This window comes from Giraffa tippelskirchi, chromosome 7, assembly GCF_054371585.1.
Source record: "Giraffa tippelskirchi isolate mGirTip1 chromosome 7, T2T-mGirTip1v1.2.pri, whole genome shotgun sequence".
Taxonomy (NCBI): Eukaryota; Metazoa; Chordata; class Mammalia; order Artiodactyla; family Giraffidae; genus Giraffa; species Giraffa tippelskirchi.
Genome location: NC_137281.1, coordinates 52,618,277 through 52,644,117, shown reverse-complemented (window position 1 = coordinate 52,644,117; position 25,841 = coordinate 52,618,277). Strand labels below are relative to the sequence as shown.

Sequence of the window (25,841 nt, the reverse complement as noted above, 5' to 3'; positions counted from 1 at the left end):
AGGAGGATGACAGCCAGGGTGGTGGGCGCTCTGGAAGCTCTAAGAAGCAGCTCTGGAGGCCCCAGGCTCTGGCCTGCTGGGCTTTAGAAGGAGCAGGTGTGAGTGTCCCAGAGCACTGCCTCCTGGCTCAGGCCAGGGGGCAGAAGCTATAGAGATAGAATGTTTCTGTCACTCTTAGAACTTTCTAGAATTGCCTCATGATAAACTGGGTACCTCCTGTGGTTCTGAGCGCTCGGCTCTGAGGATTACCCCAAAGCTGCCCTCTGTAGCTGTGTCTCGCGGGTATGACAGAGTCAGCCAGGGGAGTCTTGCACGGTGTGCAGATATTGTCACAAGCTCCAGAGCTTGGAGGTTCTGTGAACAGTTTAGTTTAAAAAAAAAAAAGGAGGGGGGAAATGTTTGTACTTCAGCTTTCACATTGTTTTTTGGGGAGAAGGGTCTTTGTTCCTTTAATGTGTGCTGTCTCCCATCCTCCCTGCCCACCACCCGCTCACCATCTCCTGACTGCGGCCGCTGGCCTGAGGCACAGCCAACTTGAGCAGAACCTTCATAAACAGACAAATCTCTAGAGGTTTCCCTAAAACCGTAATTGTCAACTAGACAGTGATTCTTGCTCTTTCTATACTTTTTGTTGTAAATCTCTCAGTATCTCTGCAGAGTTAAGAAAGCTAATAAGTCAAAATTGTATTCTTTTAAGCAGGACTTAGGTGACCTATGGCCTGGAATGCCATCGAGGGGACCGTGCAGTGGGGAGAGGTGGGTTGGCTGACCTCTTCCAGCACTTTTCGACTCCAGGAATGGGTCCCCTCACTAGTGGGTCACTTTGTCATCCCGTGGGAAGCGTCTCCAGAGGACCTACCTCCTCCTGGGCTCTGCCTATCCCTCTTCCATGAAAGCCATGCAGTGGGGGCGCCATTCCCTCTCTGTGTCCTTCACGATGCCACCTGCCCCAAAGCACAGGAAGCGAGCACAGGCTGGGCCAGGCACCCAAGTCCAGGTTGTCGGGAGGGTGCCGTCCATGTTGTTCTTCAGATCTGTGTCTTCTGCCCATGCCCTCGGTCATCTTCACTCACTAATAATCCTTGGTTTGACCCAGTGTTGATTTACCTCCCGTGTCCCATTGTGCCTACACAGGCTGCGGGCAGGATCTCCGAGGACGCAGGCCCTTCCCACAACTTCTCTCTGTGCAGTTGAAGAACTTTAGTCAAGGTAGAAGGAGGTTATTTTGGTCATGTTCTCAAATGTACCCTTAGTCACATACTTTTGCAATCGCATCTCCACCCTGCCCTCTTTTCTCATCCCATAGCCTCTCCCAGCCTGATTTTCTTAGCTGCTTGAATTAAGTATCTAAGAAAAGGGGGGGTGGTGCATGGTGGCAGTGAGGGGTGGGTGGGGTGGGGGCGGACTCTTCTGGTTCCCCAGACTATTAGTCTAACAATCTGTGTTGAAAAGGCATTCTTCTGGGAGCCCCTGACCTGGCCTTCGTGACTAGCACTTTCCACAGCCAGAGAGCCAGAGCGGTCACCCAGGCTGGGCAGCTTCCAGGGTCTGCACCATTCTGCTCCTCCCACGTGACACCCGGGAGTGGGATGCAGGAAGCAGAGCCTCAAGTCCCCCCACCATGCGGCCCCAGGCGTGGCCAAGTGCATCTCAGCGGCTCCTTAAGCAACTAGACTAGAACAGCCTCCCTGGGGCCCGGGTTGTCCCCACCTTCCACATCTGCCCTGGAGGTTCTCAGGGCTCCTCCTGGAGTCCAGGGAAGGGGCCCTGTGCCACAAGTTCTACCTCAGCACCCAGCCACCTGGCACCATGCAGGGCCCACCTCTTCCTTTTCTCTTATTTAGCTCTGCTTAGAAACACACTGCACTCCGAATGGTGAATAGGATTGGAAATTAGAATTAACTTGTTTACAATAAGAAAGAGACCCATCTCTTCATATTTTTTTTTTAAGGAATTTTTGCTTCAGAAGAAACTCCAGAACATAAATGTATTCTTGTTAACCTAAGCATATGCTTATTGAATTTGACTCTATGCTTTGTAAAAAAAATTAATGTAGGATCTAGTAACATGGGACAAAAGGGTATCATCAGCTTAAAAACAAACCTTCAGTGTCGGTGGGTTTAGCATTGTTTTCCTGTAGGGAACTTCAGAAGTCAAGTGCTACATGAAAACAGAGATCAGCCACGTTCCACGGGGTAGCTGATTTTATGGTGGGAAATGTCTCAAGTGGCCTTCAGTTGAGAAAAGCACAGGCTCTCCTAGCAGCACTCAGTTTAAAAAAAAAAAAGCAGTATCAGTGGCTTTTTCTGCTGATGGAGTTCTTTTCATTTTGACTCATCTGTAACATAGCTTTTGTCGGTTCCTCATTCCTGTGCCCTTTCAAGTCTCCAGTGACATAGAAACACTTGTTTTGTTTTTAATAATACCCCTTGTGAATCGGTATGACCATGAAAAAAGAATCATGCTCTCAGCAGAACTTTTGAACTCCCATCACAGCCCGTTCTGCAGTTGCACCAACAGAGCTGGGAGTGATCAATGGATTTAACCAAAGCACTTCCCTTCTCCACCCCCTCCCTTCTCCATCCTCGTCAGAAACTATTGCAGAAGCACCTCAAGCAGGCCCCCCGGCAGACTGTTTTCTCACTGTGTGTTCCGGTGACAAGAGATGCTTGTCCCTATCTGTGGATGGGGTCCATCCATCACTCGTCCTAAACATGTAGATTCATGTTTTCTCTTACTGACTCCGGTCTCCCACTGTGAGAGAAGACTACCAAGAGAATTCCTTTAAACAGGGCCACAGATTCAGTTTGACTCTCCCAGACTCAGGGCTGACCTTCACAGTGGGCCCTGGCTCGACAGAACGACCAGCAAACATACCTGTGACCAATTCATGTTGATGTATGGCAAAAACCCATCACAATATTATAAAGTAATCCACTGATTAAAACAAAAAACACTTCTGTTGGCTGGTTGCCTATGCAATACCAGCCACCATATGTGACAGTCACCCTTGTCCAGAACCAGTTTTTAGCACACTCTTGATTTGTCATTCTGATGCTTTTAATGCCACAAAGCAAAGCCCATGAAGACCAAATTCCCAAAATACCATACCAAAATTCATCCTGTTTTTAATGCAGATCTTTGTTTAATGTATCTACATTTTCTGACATGGTACATATAGTAGAGTTTTTCATTTTAATCCTGCAACTTTTATTACCTGGCAAGCTTCCAAGTTGACCAGTCTACTTTGACGTGTTTTCAGATGAGGTTACATTGTGTGTGATAAGGTATCCTGATCTTTAGAGAGAGACCTACTACTGAAAAAAAACTATAGAGATTTGCAATGAAACATATATAAGCTAGACAAAAGACATTCTAGAGAAAGTTCAAAGTATTTCAAGTACCGGGAAGTTGCAACTTGTAGAATTATCCTCTCCGAATTTAGTAGGCTAGCAGAGAAATTGTGCTAATGTGATTTCATTGAAACGTCACGTCTCAAACAAACATTCTGTGGTCCAAGTGTACTCGTTTGTTCCGTGGAGTAATTTTCTATTCCGTTGCTGGTATGAAATTTTAGTGAAGTTGAAGTAAATTTGAATTAGTAACCTTTCTTACGAAGTTGCTCTATGGTTTACAAGTAATCCTCATGCAGAGAGGCTGTGTTAACTTTCTTAAATTAAGTAGCACGCACTTTGTTTATCTGCTTCGATTTATTGTGGGGTAACTACGGGGTCGCCCCGTCTCACGAGCACAGGATTTGTGCTTTGGGAGCATACTGCAATTGTGCTGTTCTCTTGTACTAAGGATCAGTGAAAGTGTTTTATCTTTTTTATGTAGTTTGTATTGACTGGATTTTATAATTGTAAGAAAACAGAAACAGAGTGTTGTATTTTGATCTGAAATTTGTCTATGGTAAAGTAATTTTGTTTTATGTATTGGAAGTTCATTTAAAACTTGAAATATTTTCTAGAAGGGTACCGAACAAATGAATTGTCTTTAAGCTGTTTAATTAACCTAATAAAACAATTTGATGGGGAAGGCATTGTAATTGGTTCTCATTTTTACAGTGGTTCCTGCTAAATTAGCATTGTCAGTACAGCTTGGCTTGACCTGGCTTCTGAATGGAGTGTGGTCTTTTTACACCGTGTCTTAAACGGTTTGAGTGTCAGAATCCTGGATCCTGGCTCACGGTGTAAGCTACACTCTCCTTGCCCACACTCCACAGTCTTTGCCTTGGTGTCTTCCACCCTCCATCAGGGTCAGTCTCCATTCTGTCTCCCAAAAGACAGTTTCAGATTTCCTTTCCTTGGAGGAGAGAAAGACATTAGACTTAACGAGGAACAGAGGGTCTTGACATCAAGGGTCTAGTTATAGGTTGGAGAATTCTATGACAGACAGGATTCTCTGTAATTTCTTGCTGTCCTGCCTAGAGACTACAAAGCTGCAGAGATCAGGGAAACTGTCACAGGCAGATCTTCACCGAAGACATGAGGCAGAGAGACTTTCCCAATTTGCTTAAAATTTTTTCCACCTCATATAATGACAAGAAGGTTCTATGGCCCAGCGGTCTGTCAGCCTTTTATCTTTGGTGGGTGGGAAGGTTGCTGTGGAACCCTTTATTTAAACAAAGCCTTGGCCAGAAACCAGTGCCCAAGTTGGCTGGTTGCGGAAGGGTGTGGTCGGAGCCATCAGATCCTAAAGCCCGGCCATTCGATGTCCAGGCCTCTGCCAGCAGCTCCGAGGAGTCCATGCTGTGCCCACTCACTCCTGGGAAACCTTGGCAGTCTCTGCCTTCTCAGAGCCTCTGTTTCTTGTCTGTAAAATGAGACTTAAGTCACTGGATTTCCTTGTCTGGAGGGCAAGGACGTAATTCCTCATATAAAACCCTGGACTAGATCATCCCCGGTCCCTATTGTATCTACATTACCTGAGGTGTCAATCTGCTCACAGCCTGCCCTACAAAGGAACCCAGTTCTGGGGGAATACACCCCGGATTGCCTGTTCTCGGTGGGGGGAGGAGCACTTTGCTAGTTTTGATATAGGTGAAGATGGGACATCAGGGGTTGACCGTGTCACCCTCCTTATACTGTTGCTGGTATCAGAGGGTAACATGTCTTGTTGACCAGCTGCGGACAGGGGCTGCTTCAAGCACCTCACATGTTAACTCACCTCATCCTCAGAACAGCCCATTTCACAGCAGAGAAAACTGAGGTCCAGAGATTGACACTTGGCCAAACTCCACAGGTTCAGTGGTGGGAGGGCAGAACTGGATTCAAGGCCAGGCAGTCCAGTGGCCTCTCTCTAGAAAGGGGACAGACCTTCTTGAAAGCTGCTCATGTGTTTGCTTAATGGCCAAGGGTGGAAAATTAAATAGTTTCATGGCCAAAGGGGTCAGTCAGGGAAGGCTTCCTGGATAGGAGGCAAATTAGGAGGTCTGGTGATACTGCCACCATTTGTTCAGCTAGAATAGAAGCTGATGAGAGCCAAGACCAACTCTTAGTGAAGAGGGTGTGTGTGTGTGTGTGTGTCTCTGTGCACGCGTGCACATGTGTTGTTTCGTTTTAAAAGAAACCTGTAGCTTTCTAAAGAACTGAGTTCATTCATTTGTGTTCACTGCCTGTTGGGTTTTGGAGCCGCTTCTGAAATTTGGGTGTGAGCAGGGTATGCTCCTCATCGCCCCCATGAAAACAGTTCACACACACTGGGATGCTGTTGTGAAACAACAGCAACAGAGAATGGCAAGTGTTGCTGAGGGTGTAGAGCACCCGGGGCCCTCATGCACTGCTGGTGGGGAGGGACAGTGGTGCAGCCACTATGGGGAACCATTCGGTGTCTCCACCACAAGTTCAACAGGGTTATCATGTGCCCCAGCACCTCCACTTCCAGGGGCAAATAGCCACGAGAGATGAAAACGGGCTCAAACCAGTGTTCACAGCAGCACTACTCACATTAGCCCATAGGTGCAGACCACCCACCGGTCCATGGAGAGATAAGTGGATTCACCTCCTGTGGTCCGTCCATAAAACACGCCAAGTGAAGGGAGCCAGTCACAAAAGACCGCATATTATACCATTTATCTGAAACGTCCAGAAAAGACAGATCCCTGGAGACACAGCAGATTCATGGTTGCCAGGGCCTAGAAGGAGGGAGCAATGGGGAGTGACTGCTTATGATGGGTTTCTTGCAGATGAAGAAAATGTTTTGGAACCAGATAGAAATGATGCTTGCACGACGTTCGGAATGTACTGAATGCCACTGACTTGTGCACTTTTAAATGGTTTGTGTTGTGTGAAGTTTCCTTCACACAAAAAAATGAGGGATCGAATATGGGGAGCAAATAAGAGATAAGATCACCACTATATGCTGGGTCATTGGGAAGATTGAGGAAGAGGAGAACCCACTTGCCAGCCCCGAGGGGTGTGTCCTGTAGATGCCCCCGGGGCAGGCAAGATTCAGGCTGGGGGGCTGCGTGTCTGGTGTATGCAGAGTCAGCCATCCGTGTGTGTGTCCCCTGGTGTTTGGTGTGATCCACTGACTTCTTCCTCACCACCAGGAAATGGAAAATCTGAATAGATTTTTTTCAGATTCAATGGGAACCAGTCTGCCTGTGAAACACCAGACCGCTGGGTACAAAGCCAGTCACCACCACCATCCCCTCCTTGGGGTACTTTCTTATCCCCAAGGACAGCGGCCTCATCCTGGGATGTGGTGAGAGCTGAAGGGACGGCGTGGTACTCCACCCTTGCTGATGCGCAGCACGACCCTGTGCTAGATACAGGGCTCTCACCTCAGCTCTGTAGGGGCTGCTGTTTATAAACAGGACGCCTGCCCCGCTGCCCGGCCTGGCCTGCTGCTTCCCCAGCGGCAGCCTCCTCCTCCCCCTCCTAGAGCCGGGCAGGCCTGTCAGACCCCTCGCCCGGGAACCGTGGCCACTCCTAAAATGTCTGCAGGGAAAGGCAGCACCGCTCCGCTCTGCAGGCTGGAGGCGGGGTGCTCAGAGAATTCCCAGCCTGGGGATCTTACCGTAAGGGTGGGTGTATTTTTATCCAGCAGGATACACTTATCAGCTGCAGCCAGGAAAGGGGAAACTGACTTAACAATCCCAGCCCCGCCAGCTTCGCCATGGCTGCAATGGCTGTGTTTCCCCAGTGCCGCTGGGAGGCAGGGAGGGAGGAGGGAGAAAGAGGTTATCACCTGCCTGGGTGCTAGTGCCCCTCAGCTGCCTTCCCTCCCGTCCTCAAAACTGCCCAGAGACTTCTCGGGGGGCAGCATCCATCAGACACCTGCCATCCAGTGGCAGGACCTCTGCCGCTGGTTACCCTCACACCTAAGAGTGACCGTCCTAAGAGTGTGACCGTCACCTAACAGATAAGGTCACAAGCCATTTGAGTCACATGCTGCAAGTCATGTGGCTGGTCTGAGGCCAGGCTGGGATTGGACCCAGGCCTGTTTATTAGGCTACTTCTGACAATTGTCCTTTCGCCTTTAGGCTGTCTCTCTTTGTCATTAGACACAACACTGGAGGCTCTGCATTAACATGGTCTCCACCCTGATGGGTGCACATAGCACGGGCCTGGAGACACGGCCAGAAGAGCCAGCTGTGCTCTGGGGCCTCCCTTTGAGCATCTTCGCCCTGCAGAGAAATCACTGAGATACCTTAACTCTGTGGCCAACGGAACAATGCTTCCTGGGCCCCCCAGGTATATCGATGTCCTAATCCCCAAACCAGGGAATCTGTGACCTGACCTGGCAAAAGGAACATGGCACATGTGATCTGAGTTACAGATTTGAGATGGGAGATGATTGTGGATGGTCCCCGAGAGCCCCGTCACAGCCAGGGTTCTTACCACAGGGAGGCTGCAGGGCCACAGAGAAGATGTGACAGCAGAAGCAGAGGTTGGAGTGATGCAGGGCCCCAAGCCAAGGACTGTGGCCAGCCTCTAGAAGCTTGAAGAAGGAAACGGATCCTGCCCTGGAGCCCCCAGAAAGAGGACAGTCCTGTTACACCCCGATTTGAGCCCAGTAAGACCACTCTGACATCAGAACTGTGTGGTGATAAACGTGTGTTGTGTGAAGCCATTTGGCATGTGGTGACCTGCTGCAGCAGCCCTAGGAAACTCACACAACCCCACCGTCCAGAAGTTCCCCCTGGAATGGTGGTGGAGGGGCAGCCACAGGACCCAGGTGACTCTAATATTCAGCCAGAGCTGCGACCCACCCACCTCCCAGGTGTCTTTCTATCTTGGAAATGATGCATCTGCTTCCACAGTTGGCTGGACACTGCCAAGGCTTTCGTTGACCAGAGCTTGCCAGTCCTATGCCTCCAGGTCTGAGCCATTCCAGCTTCCCATCCTATACAGGCTACAGCAGCAGGCCCTGGGCCTGCACCCAAGTCGCTGGTGGTCTCTCTCTTTACCCAGGCTTCCTTCAGACAGACGAGAATCTAGACAGACAGATCTTCTTGTCTTCACCAGTGCCCTCTGCCAGTAGTCCCTCTCAGTTTCTATGAAAACCCATCTCCCAAATTGCAGCCCACTCCCTTCACAATAATTGACTTTCTCAGTCTTTGGGAATCTCACCATGTTACACCCCAGCTGAAAAGCCCTTTGCAGATGTTCCACTGCCTTGAGAATGAGACCTGACCATGCCATGGCCTCTGAACCACTGCAAGGGGCCCCTGCCCACTGCTGCAACTTCATTCTTTGTCAGCTGACACCTCACCCTTCAGCCCCAGGGGCCCTCTGTGACCACAGGGTATTGGCACTTGCTGTGCTCCCTCCCTTCACTCATCCTGGCTTCTCATCCTTCAGGTGCAACATCAGTGGCTCATCTTTATGGAGAACTTTTCTGCTTCTCTCCTCCGACTCTGTCAGAAAGGGTGGATGCCAAAAGAGTCTAAGAGCTTCCAAAGTGAAGCCTAAGTGTAGAGAACCAACTGCAATTCTCTGCAAATGACAAAAAACATACACAATACAAATAACCAAGGCTGGGTTGTTCTCGGTCCATCTATCATTTTTCCACAGGTAGGAGCAATGTTTCACGTTCCTCCTTAGCCCAGCCCTACTGTCAGAACCACAATAGCTGAAGGGTCCTAAGTGGCCACAGACGCTCGACCTCAGGGTTAGAAATCAATAAGGAGAGACTTCCGTGGTGATCTAATGGCAAAGACTCCGAGCTCCCATTGTAGGGGGCCTGGGTTCAATCCCTGGTCAGGGAACTAGATTCCACATGCCTCATGCTGCAACTAAAAAAAAAAAAAAAAAAAATCCCGCATGCCACAGCTGGAACCTGACATAGCAAAATAAATAAATATTTAAAGAAATCAATAAGAAGAGGTGAGAACTCTGACACCCCATCTGAGGGAGGCAAGACTATATAACACTGGAGACCAAGCAAATGTCTGTGGGCCTTTCTGACTTTCGCCCTATTTCACACCTGGTTTATGTCTCTCGTAGCCTGGAGTAGATTGAAAAACGTGGCCATATCATTTTGCTCCCACAAAAAAGGGAGGGAGTTCACTTTCCCATCTCCTGAATCTGGGCTGGTCTGTCTGGAGACTCACTGCCAACAGAAGGTGGCAGAAGTGACATTGCACTGGTTCCACCCCAAATGGCCTTACAGCTCTGTCTTTGCCTCTTGAAACCCTCTGGCCACCATGTAAGGAAGCCCTCAGGCTAGACTGTTGTATAATAAGAGACAGCATGGAGAGAGAGAAGGCAATAGTGAGGCCAGCTGAAACCCTCTAGTTCTGGTCCAGCCACACAGTGACACCTGAGGCTACGAACGACCTCAGGCAAGACCAGCAAAAGAACTGCCCAGCTGCCCCCCACCTGAATTGCAGAATGGGGAGGAAGTAGATGATGGTTGTTTAAGTCATATGAATAGGAGTGTTTGTTAGGCGTGGGTGCTGTGTGTGCATGCTCAGTCGTGTCCGACTCTTTGCGACCCCATGGACTGTATAGCCCGCCAGACTCCTCTGTCCATAGGATTTCCCAGGCAAGAATACTAGAGTTGGTTGTCCTTTTCTCCTCCAGGGGATCTTCCCAGCCCAGGGATCTAACCCACTTCTGTTGCTTCTCCTGCATTGGCAGGCGGATTCTTTACCACTGTGCCCTTGGGAAGCCAGCAACAGGTAACTGATACATAGCCATTATTACAATCTTTCATCATCGATGTTTATTTACGTTTTTGTCTCCCATCTTTGCTCATCCAGCTCACCACACACACCCTGTAACCCCAGCTCCATCAGCCCGTGGACCTTGTCTGTCTTGTTCCCTGTGGGTGCTCAACAAATACTTGCTCAAGGAATGAAGAAATGAATGTTTATGTCAACAAAGATTTGTGATGCCAACCTCTTGTCACAAAACGCCAAGCTGGAGATGAAAGTGACCTGTTCCCGCAGGAGGGAACTCATAGCATCGTAGACTTGGGGCTTATCTTCCATCATATAATTTTAACCAGGAAATGTAGGGATGTCCCTTAGACCCCTGGCTGATATTTCAGCCACATCCAATTCTGGCATGCAGAGTAGAAATGGTATGGCTTCACACTTGAGCAAATTTGGGTGTGGATTCTGGAGTATCTAACCCTTCCGATCCACAGTTGACTTTAAATGGGAAGAGAGGCAGGGATCTCCCTGAAAGGCTGCTGGGAGGCTTCCCTGAGCTGCACGTACTGCCTGTATAGGCATATTGCTCCATGCCTAGAAGAACTCAGGAAGTGTGAGTCCCTTGACATCTTTGGGGAAATGTTGTCTTGGGGTTGGGGAGCATTTTCTGACTTGCTTCCCAAGCTTGGGGTCCACAGCTGGGGCCAGAAGAGCAGAGATGAGGGTGCTCAGCTCCAGAGCTGCAAACAGAACCCATGCTGGTCCCTGAGTATGTTCTCCGTCCGCAGTTAGGTCCCAATTAGGAACATTTTAGGCAGCGGAGGTTGGGTGCCAGGTTCACTTTCTCTGTCTGCTGTTTGCCAGCCTCTGGCCTGCCCTCTCAGGGCCAGACCTGGGTATGTAACCCACATGGCCCTCTCCCCGCTCAGCACAGCCAGTTGCCCCTCATCAGGTGAGGCAACCACAGTCTGCCCTCCAGGAGGGCACCCTGGCCACCTCCCAGGGCACCCCCGACACAACAGCCCGTGACTGTTTACTGTAACCACCACTCAATGTAGCCCTGCTCTGTGTCTTCAGTCATTTGAATCCTCACTGAAACTACAAAATGTTTTCAGACAAAGAAATGAAAGACCTAGAAAGTTGCAGTCATTTGTAAACTGGTATAAAGGAGGCCAACATGTATCAACCTCCTCTACAGGAGAGGTATTTGGGTGTTTGGGTGGAGGGGGGGGCGGGGGGTGTGGCTAGGACCAGAGCCATGGGCTGGAGTTCTGTAGCCTCTGCCTGCCCCCTCATCCTTACTGGACCTGAATTTCTCCTGGCACAACCCAGGGAAGCCAGAGGCCAGCAGCATGTGACTTAGAAAGAAACGGGGCGGGTCCCTTCTCAGAAATTCTGGGGACTCAGCTGAGTCCGGGTGGAACTCACACAGCCCTCGGCAGAGGCAGGGCCCGGATGACTTCATGTTTGGGTTAGGGACTTTCAGGATGGGACAAAGCTTGTCTTTGTCAGAGCTGATGTGACCTCCCTCCTAACTGATGGGAGATGAGATCCAAACTCCTAGTGACACAGGCCCACAAGGCATCTGAGCAGCCCTCCAGCACTTCCTGACACCTGCTGGGTGCCACCCATTGCCCCGGGTGCCTGGAGACTGTCCTCATACATCTCACCTTTGCCTGAACATTGGCATCAACTGGGGAGCTCTGACAAACACCTGCACTTGGCCTCCACCTGAGACCAATTATATCAGAATCTCCGGGGTGGGACCCACACTTTGGCACTTTTCTAAAGCTCCCAGGTTGATTCGCAGCCAAGGCCAAGAGCGACTATATCAGTGATTAAAAGCCCATGTCTGTTGAGCATTTTTATCTTGCATCAGACTCTTAAAAGAGTTTTACATGTGAAAATATTAACTGATTTACTCTTCATGTGACCTTTGGAGGTAGATACTACTGTCATTATCCCTATTTTACAGATGAGGAAACCGAGGCAGGAGTGCCTGGTGCTAGAGTAGCAGGCCCAGGGTTAAAGCCCAGATGGGGCTGATCCCTGAGCCCCTGCACTTGAACACCGCCCAGTGCTGCCAGGTGAGATAAGACTGGTCTTGCGTGGATGTGGAGGAGAAAAGGATCTGGAAGTCAAAGCAGGCCACAGGCCAAATACAGATGTCACTTCAGTGGGGAATGCATGGGGGGTTTTTTTGGCATGAGAAAGACCCTAGTTCAAATCCTAGGGCTGTCACGTCTCTGCTGCACGACCCTGCACCAGGGTCAGTTCAGTTCAGTTCAGTTCAGTTGCTCAGTCGTGTCCGACTCTTTGTGACCCCATGAATTGCAGCACGCCAGGCCTCTCTGTCCATCACCAACTCCCGGAGTCTACCCAAACCCATGTCCATCGAGTCGGTGATGCCATCCAACCATCTCATCCTCTGTCGTCCCCTTCTCCTCCCACCCCGAATCCTACCCAGCATTAGGGTCTTTTCCAATGAGTCAACCCTTCGCATGAGGTGCCCAAAGTATTGGAGTTTCAGCTTCAACATCAGACCTTTCAATGAACACCCAGGATTGATCTCCTTTAGGATGGATTGATTGGATCTCCTTGCAGTCCAAGGGACTCTCAAGAGTCTTCTCCAACACCACAGTTCAAAAGCATCAATTCTTCAGCGCTCAGCTTTCTTCACCGTCCAACTCTCACATCCATACATGACCACTGGAAAAACCATAGCCTTGACTAGACGGACTTTTGTTGGCAAAGTAATGTCTCTGCTTTTAAATATGCTATCTAGGTTGGCCATAACCTTCCTTCCAAGGAGTAAGCGTCTTTTAATTTCATGGCTGCAATCACCAACAGCAGTGATTTTGGAGCCCAAAAAAATAAAGTCTGACATTGTTTCCGCTGTTTCCCCATCTATTTCCCATGAAGTGATGGGACCAGATGCCATGATCTTAGTTTTCTGAACGTTGAGCTTTAAGCCAACTTTTTCACTCTCCTCTTTCACCTTCATCAAGAGGCTCTTTAGTTCTTCTTCACTTTCTGCCATAAGGGTGGTGTCATCCGCATATCTGAGGTTATTGATATTTCTCCCGGCAATCTTGATTCCAGCTTGTGTTTCTTCCAGCCCAGCGTTTCTCATGATGTACTCTGCATAGAAGTTAAATAAGCAGGGTGACAATATACAGCCTTGACGGACTCCTTTTCCTATTTGGAACCAGTCTGTTGTTCCATGTCCAGTTCTAACTGTTGCTTCCTGACCTGCATACAGGTTTCTCAAGAGGCAGGTCAGGTGGTCTGGTATTCCCATCTCTTTCAGAATTTTCCACAGTTTATTGTGATCCACACAGTCAAAGGCTTTGGCATAGTCAATAAAGCAGAAATAGATGTTTTTCTGGAACTCTCTTGCTTTTTCGATGATCCAGCGGATATTGGCAATTTGATCTCTGGTTCCTCTGCCTTTTCTAAAACCAGCTTGAACATCTGGAAGTTCACGGTTCACGTATTGCTGAAGCCTGGCTTGGAGAATTTTGAGCATTACTTTACTAGCATGTGAGATGAGTGCAATTGTGCAATTGTGAGCAAAGAATGCTCACATTCTTTGGCATTGCCTTTCTTTGGGATTGGAACGAAGACTGACCTCTTCCAGTCCTGTGGCCACTGCTGAGTTTTCCAAATTTGCTGGCATATCGAGTGCAGCACTTTCACAGCATCATCTTTGAGGATTTGAAATAGCTCAACTGGAATTCCATCACCTCCACTAGCTTTGTTCGTAGTGATGCTTTCTAAGGCCCACTTGACTTCACATTCCAGGATGTCTGGCTCTAGGTGAGTTATCACACCATCATGATTATCTGGGTCGTGAAGATCTTTTTTGTACAGTTCTTCTGTGTATTCTTGCCACCTCTTCTTAATATCTTCTGCTTCTGTTAGGTCCATACCATTTCTGTCCTTTATCGAGCCTATCTTTGCATGAAATGTTCCTTTGGTATCTCTAATTTTCTTGAAGAGATCTCTAGTCTTTCCCAATCTGTTGTTTTCCTCTATTTCTTTGCACTGATCGCTGAGGAAGGCTTTCTTATCTCTCCTTGCTATTCTCTGGAACTCTGCATTCAGATGGGAATATCTTTCCTTTTCTCCTTTGCTTTTCGCTTCTCTTCTCTTCCCAGCTATCTGTAAGGCCTCCTCAGACAGCCATTTTGCTTTTTTGCATTTCTTTTCCATGGGGATTTTCTTGATCTCTGTCTCCTGTACAATGTCACAAACCTCTGTCCATAGTTCATCAGGCACTCTGTCTATCAGGTCTAGACCCTTAAATCTATTTGTCACTTCCACGGTATACTCATAAGGGATTTGATCTAGGTCATACCTGAATGGTCTAGTGGTTTTCCCTACTTTCTTCAATTTAAGTCTGAATTTGGCAATAAGCAGTTCATGATCCGAGCCACAGTCTGCTCCCGGTCTTGTTTTTGCTGACTGTATAGAGCTTCTCCATCTTTGGCTGCAAAGAATATAATCAATCTGATTTCGGTGGTGACCATCTGATGACGTCCACGTGTAGAGTCTTCTCTTGTGTTGTTGGAATAGGGTGTTTGCTATTACCAGTGCGTTCTCGTGGCAAAACTCTATTAGCCTTTGCCCTGCTTCATTCTGTACTCCAAGGCCAAACTTGCCTGTTACGCCAGGTGTTTCTTGACTTCCTACTTTTGCATTCCAGTCCCCTATAATGAAAAGGACATCTTTTTTGGGTGTTAGTTCTAAAAGGTCTTGTAGGTCTTCATAGAATCGTTCAACTTCAGCTTCTTCGTCATTACTGGTTGGGGCATAGACTTGGATTACCGTGATATTGAATGGTTTGCCTTGGAAACGAACATGCACCAGGGTCATGCAACATTTAACATTTTGGTACCTCAAGTCGCGCCACGGGTGAACACCAAGCTGTTCTTATATGGCAAATGAAAACACCCAGCACAGGCCTGGAAAGCTGCAGCGGCGGCGTCAAGGGTGTTCAGTGAGGGCTAATTCTGCTAATTCCACCATCCCCTGTCTAGCCCACGTGAGTCTCCGGAAAGAACCCTGAGGGGCCCCTTCGGACCACCGGCAGCCTGGGGAGCACCCCCCCCAACACATACACAGGGCCGAGATGGATTCGTTTTGAAAGAACGTTGTTGCAAGAGACAGTTCTTCCCCAGCCAAGACGTGAGCTCTCTTTAATGTACACGCCTGATCACACGGCTGGACTCGGCCAAGCCCTCTTCACGTCCACGCAGCGGGGGCTGACGGGAGCCCCTCAGCCTTGCCCTGGCGCCGAAGGCCCGTGAGAGCGGCGTGAGCATGCGTCAGGCTCAACCGTCGCCTGGGATGCTTCTCCAGTGCGGCGCTACCTCACGGCTGCTGGGGGGTGGGGTGTGCGGTAAGCGGCTCACCGAGGGAGCAGGAGCCCAGCGAGAGCTTTCCCACGGCCTCGGGGTGCGGGTGCGGGTGCGGGTGCGGGTGGGGGTGGGCGGGCGCGTGTGAGGGGCCGCCAGGGTGAAGGTGGGAGAGCACCAGCCCGTGGCTTAGGCATGGGGCCTTTTTTTTTTAAATTATTTACCTTTTCATTTTATTTGTTTTCGGCCGCACCAAGTCTTCGTTGCTCGGCGGACTTTCTCTCTTTGCCGCGAGTGGGGCCCGCGCTCTAGTCGCGCGGCACAGGCCTCTCTTGGCCGTGCCTCCCCTTGTTGTGGGGCGGGAACTCTGTGATTGCGGCTCGCGGGCCTCAGTTGCCCCGGACACGTGGAAGCCCCTGGACCAGGGATCGAACCTCTGTCCCCTGCATCGGCAGGCTTACCTGCAACCACTGGACCTGGGCATGAGACTTAATCTTTGAGGGCCTCAGTTTTCTCCTCAGAAAAAGGGGCTTGATAACAGAAGTGCGGTTGAAACTCCATCTAGGTGATGCCTCATGGTCATATCATGGCCACTCATTGAGTGGTAGCTATGAGCAGTAGTGGTTCTATCCTTTCAAATAATATGCAGTAAACAGGATGAGTGGCTCTAGCCATTAAAATGAGTTTAATGCTGTGATATCATGAGCTACTGTAAATCCAATATATAATATCTGATAAACAGTAAGTTATATCAGTAAATTTCCAAATCCAACAATAATACTGAATAAAATATCCATGAATAAGAATTGGTGTATCCATTCAAATAATATCTAATAAATAAGTAGGGATAATAATTGTATCCACTAAAATAACTTTAATACCATTATCATGGGCTATTGTGAGTCCAGTAGCCAGTAAATAATACCCACTGAAATAAAGAGTAGCAGTGATATTCATTAAAGCAATTTTTAGAATTTATTTTATTTTTGGCTGTGCTAGCCTAGGTCTTTGTTGCTTTTCTCCAGTTGCAGAGAGCGGGGACTGCTTTCTAGTGGCAGGGCGCTGGCTTCTCAATGATATGACTTCTCTCCTTGTGGAGCCTGGGCTCTCGCGCACAAGCTCAGTAGTTGTGGCGCAGGGGCTTAGTTCCTCTGCACAGGCTTAGTTGCTCCAAGGCGTATGGGATTTTCCTGGGCCAGCGATTGAACCTGTGCCTCTTGCGTCGGCAGGTGGACTCTTTACCACTGAGCCACCAGGGAAGCTCCTCGTTAAAATAATTTTAACACCGTGATTATCGTGGGCTACTGTGAATCCTAAATGAGAGATGTAATCAAAGACTTCCTGTGGGAAGGGTGGAGTCGGGGAGGGTCCCAGCCTGGCAGACCGCTATTGATGGGGACACAAAAATTGGAATGAAACGCAGGCCCTTCTGCCCTGGTCGGCTGGGGATCAGCCATCTCCCCGCTGTTACTGGCTCCCCTTCCCGACTTGAGGAGAAAGGAGATCCTCTCCCCACATGCGTGGCATCCGCGCTGCCACAAACACTCCAATACCCAACCCAGAGGCGGGTCTGGCCTCACACGGCGGACGATGGGAAACGACCAGCAGAGGGCGCCCCAAACCCGCAGGGCCGACGTCTCTGCTCTTGCGGGTTGCCCAGGGAGGCGTGGGGGGAGGGGAGGTTCTGGGTTTTGGCCTCGAGCTGGGCGCGGCAGGCCTTCTACCGAAGGATCTCCGGACTGTGGACGAGGCTAAGGTGACTCGCTGGTGACGATGGAGAAGCAGGAAGGCAGGGGCGTTCTGCACCCTCTCTGGTCCCATCAGAGCTGCCGTGACCTTGGGGGTGGTGGGAGGAGGGTCTGGTTCCTTCCTCTGCGTAGGGGAGCTGTGTCTACTCAGACAAGAAGCTCTTGGCTGCACCCTCCCAGCTCAGCTGCCCTCCAAGAACACCCTTCCACCCACTTCTCAAGGAGGCAACTCTGCAGGGTGTCCTTCCCAGCGTGAGCAGGTTTGAGTTAGAGGCTGTGGACTGGACAGAATATCCTGCATTCTTTGTTCCTGAATGAGGTTGGGCAGCGCCCTCCCCACCCCGCCCCCGCCCTGGTCCTTCCACCCATGCAGACAGCAGCCTTCCTTAGCACAAGTCAGTCATGAGACGTGGCCTTGCTGCCTCTGAAAGAGTCCTGGAATCTGAGAGTAGGGTCGCTGAGGGGGGATCCCACCCAGGTGACCACCACAAGAGCTTAAGCTCTCTGTGTATCAGTTTCCTTGTCTGTAAAAATGACAGAGATAATCCTAATGGACCTGCCATAGAGGCATGCTGGGAGGATGGGTGAGCAACGCCTGGCTCAAGCATGGGCTACAAAAGGGCTACACGTGCCCACTGCCGCTGTCATCTCCCTCCTGAACAATTCAGGCCACCTTTCTACCCCACGCTCTCCAGAGTACTTAGTTCACCTTCATCTCCCCCCTACATGGCCCCCACTGTCATCTCCTGCCCCCTAAACAATCTCCCCTTGCCAGACTCCCAACCTAGTCTTGAACCCTCCCACCCACCACCTACCCTGTGGCCAAACTGACTTTCCTAAAATGCAAATCTAGTCATGTTGCTCCCTGCTCAGTATCCACTAAAGGCTCCCCATTAAATTCGGGATTAAGTTTCAACTTGTTGACATGATTTATGAGGCCTTTGGTCATCTGGCCAATGCCTGGGCTCCAACTCATCCCTGTAAGGGACAGCCAGGGTCCATCCATGGGTGTCCAAGGCAGGTTGGAAATTTGACACTTGATAGTTTTTAAATATTTGCACACTTTCCCAAAAGGAAGCTGCATTTTTAATGAATATTAAAGGCCATCCCTCTCTCTCCTGGTGAACCTAGCAGCTTTAGATGCTGTCCTCTGAAGTGACCTGCCAGCTGACCTGGAGGTGTCTCGTTTGACATTTCCTGCCCTCATTGGTGGGTCATTCACCCTCCTTGAAGGCTGACTGTACCTCAGGTGGATTTAGTCTCAAAGTCTTGTTTGCCATAAGGAGCCTCTGCCTTGCCTCTCCAAATTGGGGCAGTGCTCAGAACCACAGTCCTTACCTAGGTCATATGAAAACACAGATGGGTCAGCACCAGGCAGAGGTACTTTTGAAACCTCCACCTGAGGGCACTGTTTGGAGAGGATGGTACGAAGTTCTGATCCCCCATCCTGACTCATTCCCACATCACTGACTCATGCCTGAGGTCTGCATGCTCCATGGTGGGTGCCCCAGACGGGCTGATCTCTCCACTCAGCTTGGATGACACCATCACAAAACCAGTTCCCCGTCTGTCTCCTCCTGACTCAGGGAGTCAGACCCGATGCTTCTTTTGTAAAACTTTTTATTTTGTAATGTGCCTCTATTTCCTGAAGTTGAATTCACAGGTATGTAATTCACCTGTAAATTCACCTGTAAATCACCTGTGTAATTTCCAAAACAGCGATACAATTCCCTCATTATAATACAAAGGAGAATTAAAAGGAAGGTTACTTGCCATAAAATCATATGAAGAGAATCAGAAGCTTGTCCTGTACCAGGATCACCAGAAAGACAACAGCCACAAGCGCAGACAGTCACAGGTGTGCCCTGTGGGTGAGGCCGTTGGTGACGCGGTTTTCTGAAATGGTGACCAGCTCTTGGTTACCGTCCAAATGAAACAAAGAACAGCCTTCCCTCGATTGACACAGTGGTTGCACTCCTGGAAAATTCAGTGACTATTAAAATGGGAAAGGAAAAGAAAATTTGCATTTACATGTTAGGTGAAGTTAGATTCTAGACACAGATACTTTGAAGCCAGGTTTTCGCCTCCATGAATGCCTGATGAGAGTCTGGAGTGTCATGGGGCGCGTGGGCTCGTCTCCGTGGTGGGGGCTACAGGACACAGCAGGACATCTAGCCTTCCCACCCACTGCTGCCGCCAAGTGCCAATGGCTCCCCACACACCGTCTGAGGACACACGTCTCACGGAGGCAGGGGCGAGGCTGCCCCAGGAACACGATGGGCTAGTGGGTCAAGCCATCCCTTCCCAGGTCTTGGCTTATGTTGTTTTTTCCTCCTTCTCATGGAGGGAGCATCTACTCTTCCTCCAGGAAGCTCACCTTGATGCCACCAGGCTGGGGCGGTGCCCTTTCCTGCCCTAAGGCATCACCCATCTGACTTCGAGAACCTTGATAACTCCCACAACCAGCCCATTCTCCCAGCCACGGCAACAGCTCCTTGGATATTCTGTATCTTTTTAAATTTAATTTTTATTTTACATAATATAAATATATTTTATAAAATATATTTATATTTTATATTAATGATTTTATATTATTTATTTAATTTTTATTTTATATTAGAGTATAGTTGATGTACGGTGTGTGTTAGTTTCAGGTGTACAGCTAAGTTATTCAGTTATACATATGCATATATCTATTCTTTTTCAGATTCTTTTCCCTTATAAGTTATTAGAGAATATTGAGTAGAGTTCCCTGTGCTGTACGGTAAGTCCTTGTTCATTACCTATTTTATTTATAATAGTGTATGTAGGATAATCTCAAACTCCTAATTTATGCCCCCTCCCACATTTCCCCTTTGGTAACTGTTAAGTTTGTTTTTGAAGTCTGTGAGTCTGTATCTGTTTTTTGGATAAGTTCATTTGTATCATTTTTTCCTTTAGATTCCACATATAGGTGATATCATATGATATTTGTCTTTCTCTGTCTGACCTTACTTCACTTAGTGTGATAATCTCTAAGTCCATCCATTTTGCTGCAGACGACATTGCTTCATTCTTTATTATGGCTGAGTAATATTCCATTGTACATATGTACCACATCTTTATCCATTCCTCTGTTGACGGAAATTGAGGTTGTTTCCATGTCTTGGCTATTGTGAATAGTGCGGCTATGAACACAGGGGTAAGGTTTTCTCTGAATATATGCTCAGGAGTAGAATTGCTGGATCATATGGTAGCTCTGTTTTTAGTTTTCAAAGGAACCTCCATACTGCTCTCCTCAGTGGCTGTACCAATTTACATTCCCACCAACAGTGCACGAGGTTTTCCTTTTCTCCACACCCTCTCCAGTATTTATTATTTGTAGGTTCTTGATGAGGTACATTCTGATCTAGGTAAGGTGATGCCTCGTTATAGTTTTGATTTGCATTCCTCTAATAATGAGTGATGTTGAGCATCTTTTCATGTGCTTTTTGACCATCTGTGTGTCTCCTTTGGAGAAATGTCTGTTCAGATCTTCTGCCCGTAATTTGATTGGGTTGTTTGTTTTTTTGATCTCGAGCTGCCTGAGCTCTTGTGTATTTTGGAGGTTAATCCCTGTTGGTTCTTTTGTCTGCGAATATTTTCTCCCATTCTATAGGTTGTCTTTTTGTTTTATTTATGGTTACCTTTGCTGTGAAAATACTTTTAAGTTTAACTAGGTCCCATTTGTTTATTTTTGTTTTTATTTTTATTACTCTAGGAGGTGGATCCATAGTGCTATCCATCCAGTACTATGATGTTTTGATGACTAGCTTTGTAGTATAATCTGAAGTTAGGGAGCCTGATTCATCCAGCTCCATTTTTCTTTCTCAGGATTTGGTTTGGCTGTTCTGGGTTTTTTGTGTTTCCATCGATGCAATGGACATGAACTTGGGCAGACTTCAGGAGATGATGAGGGACAGAGAGGTCTGACGTGCTGCAGTCCATGGGGTTGCAAAGAGTTGGACACGACTGAGCGACTGAACAACAACAACAAATTTAAAAACTGTTTTTGTTCTAATTCAGTGAAAAATGCGATTGGCAATTTGATAGGAATTACGTTGAATCTGTAGATTGCTTTGGGTATCTGCACCTCTCTTATTTTTTCCATACTCTGTGTCTTTGCACGTGTGGTCCCCTTTGCCTGGGAAAACCCTTCCCTAACCCTTCCTTTCATGCCTGCCACATCCCTGTTCTTCCTTCAAACCTGACTCTGACCACCCTGCAGTGTCCTGGACCCTACCCATTCCTGCACAGCGGCCTGTAACTGACCAGGAGGTACCTGCTCTCTGTCCACCCGGCTGCCTGTTCCTGTAGGGCTCCTGTGCCCATGGAGAGGTTGCTGTCCTTCTCACTGCCATGGAGGCTGAAAGCAGTTCAAGGTCAGCCTCCGTACCAAGTACCCATGGTGGGCATGGATGACACAGGCCCCCGGCTGGCAGGCGGACAGGCTGGCTGGCCCCCAGCTCCTGGTGAGTGACCTGCTGTATGAAGGTGGGCGTGTCACTGCCAAAATTCCTGGGGGTTTGTTGTACTGACTTTTTGTGCTATACACAGATCTTTTTTGGTCACTCCTCGTCAAAGCACTTTAAAATGAGGTGCCTAGCTCTTTATATGGGATCTCCTGTTCCCCCATAATTTTTAATCTTTGCTTTTAATTTTTTTTAAGTGAAGGTTTAATTTATATACTATAAAACGAACAGCTCTTAAGGGTACAGCTCTATGACTTTTTACACATGTTCACTCTGAGAAACTACCCTTGAGAGAAACATGTAGAACTTTACCCCAAGCCCCCCAGCCCCCCTCCAAGTCATCACCCTCCAAGGTAACTGCTATTCTTGCCTCTACCACCACAGGTCATTTTTGCCTGTTCTTGAACTTCAGGTAAATGGAATTACACTGGGTGTCTTATGTGTGTCCGGCTTGGCTTTCACTCAACAATCATACTGTTTGTGAGACTCACCCATTCTGATGGATCACTAATTTGTTTGTTTTCCTGAGTATGTTTTATTGTATTAATACACTCAATTGACTTTTTTCTACTCTGCTCTTGACAGAAGTTTAGGTTGTAGTTTGGGACAATTATGAATAATGGTGCTGTGAATACTTCAGGGGTGGGGCACAATTTAACCCACTACCCATACCAACTGTGTGGAGGGGAGGTGAGCACCCTCCCACCCTTGTCATCCCAGTCCCCGTAGCCCTCCACAGAGTTCCTTACTGAGACAGTCTCTGTGTGTGTAGGAATATAGATATACCTGTATGTGTGTGTGTCATTTTGACACAAATAGTCACATTCTCTACACATGTCTTCATCTGGCCTTTCTTACTCAATGCATCTTAATGATGGTCTCATAACTACAGCTGCCTCATTCTTTTAAACAGCTATTTGAACTCCACTGTATGGATGTACCAGTTTTTATTTCACTGTTGCCCTCTTCATGGATATTCAGGTTGTTTCCTACCATTTGCTACTTCCACCAGTGTCATAAAGACCATCTCAGTGATGTTTCTAAGAAGTTATATGCACCTATCTGTGTGGAAAACTGCTTCTTTCTTGCTTTTGAAAAGATGATACAAGAGGATTAAAAACTAGTTTTCATTTTTTAAAATCTTCCCTTGTCCCCACCACACCCACCACTCTGCATATTCCCTTCCAGCCTGATACTCAAGCATTTTGTCAAGTTGTAGACACATCTTTATTCCATCCTGTAAAACACAGCGTACGTTGTCCAAGTTTTCCATGTTGCTGCACAGCCCTCCATGTTACGTCTCTGTGGTCCTGTGACAGTGTCCCTAGGCTGATGTATGATGCCATTACCCTCTATGGACTGTTCAGGTTTATTTTCTCTTCTAGATAATATTGCAGAGAACATTTTCTTTCCAGTAGCTTTTTAATAATAATAAAAAGAGGGATAATTTCCTTAGAATGGATTTCCAAGCACAGTATCATTCAGTCAAAGGCTATAAACAGTTTCACAGCACGAACTGCAAGCTGCCAAATTGCTTCTCAAGGAGACAGTCCTCTAGACGCCGACTCGGGTGGCAGCTGGGTCTGCCCGCCTCACCAGCCCTGAGCCAGTGTCGAGCCTTAGCCACTCTCGTCCAAAAGAGCGTGTTGTGGGGCCTCAGAGTTGCTCTGATCTGGCTGCCCTTTATTTCTCTGTGCTGCTGTGAATTCTTTGAACCCTGTCTTGGCAATTGGGCCTTGGTCTGACCACCTCTCTGATCAGATTTTCTCACCTTGAAAGCGTAGGGTGACCCAACTGTCCCAGTTTTTCCAGGATGTGAGACTTTCAGTGCTGGAGTCAGGCAAGTCCCAGGCAATCCCAGACAGGTTGGTCAGTCCGGTGATGGTCGGATCTTGCCAGGGCCCTGCAGAGACTTGCTGTAAGTAGGAAACCAGTTGATTGAATGCACGAGCCCCCCGGGTTCCCAGAGCTGACGGGCACCCACTGAGTGCCACTGTGCGTGATTCATGGATGGTTCAGATCCTGTGTGCCCAGGAGCTCTGCTTTTCCTGGTGCCCATATTCCCAGGACTGGGTGTTTTTAAAAAACTGGAAATAGAATAAAGTGTTGCTTTCATTGTTTCTGTGCCAGTTACTCTGCTGCGGCTGAGACACCCACAAGTCATCTGTGCTTGAGACAGTCTCTGGGGAGCCCCCCGCCTCCCCTACATGGCCTAGTGTCCACCACCTTCTTGGGCCTGCTCCCCACCTCTCACTGTAGACACCTGGCCTCTCTGAAGGTCGTTTGCTCCCTGTCATTTGTGAAGCCAGTGGGTAGGAACCCCAAGACCTACCTCAGCCCCCAGGAGTCCCCTCAACCCCCTCCCCCATGTGTGCAGGGGTGGGGGGTGGGAGTGGGGGTTCCGGCCGCTCCTGAGGTTAACCATTTTCCATACATTTGTTTCCTGTTTGAATTTCCTCCTGGGCCTTTGTGGGTTTATGGCTTTGGGATTTGCATACCTTTTCCCGCTGGAAACTGGGTTTCTCTTGTCTTGCTGGTAGCTTTTTTCTTGGTATATTTTTGTTCTTTTCTTTCCTCTTATCATCCTGTGAAAGATGGATCTGAATTTTTCTGTTTCTTTATAAAAAAAAAAATAGAGAAAATTGCTATGTTGTTTTGTACCTTTTGAAGTCTGTGTGTCTGCGTGCATGCACGCTCACAGATGTGGGTAAGAAGCCGCCTTCTGAAGCTCACCTTGTGTGTTGTGCTGTCTGCTGGGGAGAAGGTGGGGGTGGATGCCAGAGAAGGGTGTGAATCAGGAAGCATTTCCCCAGACTCTTGGGTGTAGTTTTGCATGAGTCCCACCCCTGCCCCTCACCTAGTGGGCACTCAGCATTCATTGAATGCATGAGTCTTACCTGATTTCTCTCCATCCTTGTAAAGAAATACTCCGGATGTGACTGAAGCTCCCGTCTTCAGGGGGCCCTTTTGTATCCAGGTTTCCTCTTCCCTCCCGGAGATGTGTCTCCACTGTCTGTAATTTCTCTTCCTATGCCTGTTTTCATACTGTTGGTGTTTGTTTATGCTTGCAAAAACTAGATCTAGCATTTTGTATATTTCCCAACTGTATGTAAATGGTGTGATGCCATCCATTTCACTCTGCAGCTAGTTGGTGCTGACTGGTTTTCATTTCATATAGGATTTCATCGGGTAGGTGTCCCACAATTAATGAGCCATTTTTTGGTTGGCGGCAATATGCCAGCAAATTTGGAAAACTCAGCAGTGGCCACAGGACTAGAAAACGTCAGTTTTCATTCCAATCCCAAAGAAAGGCAATGCCAAAGAATGTTCAAACTACCACACAATTGCGCTCATCTCACACACTAGCAAAGTAATGCTCGAAATTCTCCAAGTGAGACTTCAACAGTACGTGAATGGAGAACTTCCAGATGTTCAAGCTGGATTTAGAAAAGGCAGAGGAACCAGAGATCAAATTGTCAACATCCGCTGGATCATTGAAAAAGCAAGAGAGTTCCAGAAAAACATCTACTTCTGCTTCATTGACTACGCCAAAACCTTTGACTGTGTGGATCACAACAAACTGTGGAAAATTCTTCAAGAGATGGGCATACCAGACCACTTTACCTGCCTCCTGAGAACCTGTATGCAGGTCAAGAAGCAACAGTTAGAACCGGCCATGGAACAACGGACTGGTTCCAAATTGGGAAAGGAGTACCTCAAGTATGTGTGTTGTCACCGTGTTTATTTAACTTGTATGCAGAGCACATCATGCGAAATGCTGGGCTGGATGAAGCACACGCTGGAATCAGGATTGCCGGGAGAAGTATCAATAACCTCAGATATGCAGATGACACCACCCTTATGGCGGAAAGTGAAGAGGAACTGAAAAGCCTCTTGATGAAAGTGAAAGAGGAGAGTGAAAAAGCTGGCTTAAAACTCAACATTCAAAAAACTAAGATCATGGCATATGGTCCCATTACTTCATGGCAAATAGATGAGGAAACAATGGAAACAGTGAGAGACTTTATTTTTGGGGGGCTCCAAAATCACTGCAGATGATGATTGCAGCCATGAAATTAAAAGACACTTGCTCCTTAGAAGAAAAGCTATGACCAACCTAGACAACATATTAAAA

General features: G+C 48.1%; 1 long non-coding RNA gene across 1 annotated transcript in view; it reads left to right on the top strand.

The window, feature by feature from the left end:
- Window positions 1-217: 217 nt before the first annotated feature.
- LOC145514781 (uncharacterized) overlaps window positions 218-25,841 on the top strand; it is a 30,117-nt gene continuing 4,493 nt past the window's right edge. The window contains exons 1-5 of the long non-coding RNA XR_014060455.1: window positions 218-282; window positions 1,135-1,209; window positions 10,035-10,132; window positions 19,924-19,980; window positions 21,463-21,706. This is a non-coding gene — a long non-coding RNA (uncharacterized LOC145514781). The remainder of the gene's footprint in view (window positions 283-1,134; window positions 1,210-10,034; window positions 10,133-19,923; window positions 19,981-21,462; window positions 21,707-25,841) is intronic.